The following is a 1,644-nucleotide window of genomic DNA, read 5'->3' on the forward strand; positions in this document are numbered from 1 at the left end:
ATATTAATGTTATATGAGAACTAATTAATTTATACGTAATTTAAATCATAATTATTAAATCAATTTATAAATAATTTATAGGAGGAGAATAACAAAAATAATTAGTTTATTAGTAACAGTTTCGGATAGAATGTTAGCCCTTCGTCATGGGTTAGAATTAACAACAAGGGATCAACGATAACGAATAAAATCCCATTTAAAAAAATTGAAGAAAACAAGAAGATGACAGATAATATAGGTACATAAGTGGTACTAGAAGAAAATGTAGAGTATTATAAGAAGAAAAAATCAGTATGCGAAAATAGTAATATTAAAAGTTAAAAGAGGGAGAAAAGGACCTTCCAGAAACAGAATTTTGTTTTCTCTTTTAATCTATTTTGGTTACCATTTTCTTTGCCATGTTAATGGTCTAAAATTCTGATTAAAACATTGCCACTAATAAACTATGTTTTACTTATTTCTGGTTTTCACTGACCGCACGGTCGACAACTAATGGATCATTATAAATAATTTCATTAATGTTCAATTAATCATTACCTTAATAAATTAAAAGTTATGTTTACAAAAACATAAAATACTAAATTCGCATAAACATCCATCCATCACATAATGACTATAATAATAACTTCTATTTTGTTTAAAATATTAAGAGTCGAAGTGAAAAAGGCTGAAAATTGAAATGAAAAAAATTCAAGGTACAAAAGCCGGAATAAATGTCGTATAACTGACTACATTTAAATTGCTTCCGAAATATAAATAAAGGTTTCCTGAAAGAGACCCACTTTATTTACAAAGGTTAACCAAAACCCTTCTTTGAGTAAACAGGGCTTGGAAGTCGATGGTGGTGGTGGTGAAAATAGAACAGAAGGGAGAAAAGGAAAGAAATTTAGGATGAACAAGATACTTTAGAGTTCTTTCGCTAACTTAGTTGACATGATAATTAACACCAACTAATATAAGTAATTTTTATTATAGCTATTACTGGTTAATTCTTGCAATAAACTAACTGATTGGAACTTATATATAACAATGCAGACACTGATTTTAATTGATGATGTGGTAATAATTTGGTCATTAGTACGTTTGATGGAAAGTACTGATAATAATTAGAAATTGTTTTTATGATGACAATGTACTGTAACAAAATAATCAAGGAGTGGTAATATTGACCATTTGTGTTCCTGATGTAACAATATAAAGCAAATTATTGTGGGTTTGTTTAAAATCCTTTTTTTCCCTTTGAATTGATTAATCAATAAACACATTTTATTTCTGAAGAGAATATATATTTGTAATTGAGAAGTCTGTAGGAATGAATACTTTTGGGCATTTTTCTGTTGGACTGACTTCCCAAAAAAATGAAAAAAAAAAACATATCTGACAACCAGCTCTTTTTTGTAATATAAATAGTACGAAATTCCGTTAATCAAGATTGCACAGCTACCTTCAACAGCACAAACAAATAATAATTAATTGGATAATATATATCGCTTCTGAAAGGTTCATTTACTAGTGACGCAGTTGAGAGAGAAGCGTCGGGATCTACTGGAGTTCTGCTTATTCCCCAGACTGGATGGAAATATTTTAAACAGGAACGATTGTATTAAAGATGTTATTTTAGTTTAAATTTAATTTTATTTATGT

General features: G+C 28.2%; 1 protein-coding gene across 7 annotated transcripts in view; it reads right to left on the bottom strand.

The window, feature by feature from the left end:
* LOC106688084 (carboxyl-terminal PDZ ligand of neuronal nitric oxide synthase protein) overlaps window positions 1–1,644 on the bottom strand; it is a gene marked incomplete at its 5' end in the record, with an annotated part of 214,787 nt that overhangs the window by 117,385 nt on the left and 95,758 nt on the right.

The sequence above is a fragment of the Halyomorpha halys genome, unplaced genomic scaffold (assembly GCF_000696795.3).
Source record: "Halyomorpha halys isolate HHAL.00 unplaced genomic scaffold, Hhal_1.1 Scaffold1050.1, whole genome shotgun sequence".
NCBI lineage: Eukaryota > Metazoa > Arthropoda > Insecta > Hemiptera > Pentatomidae > Halyomorpha > Halyomorpha halys.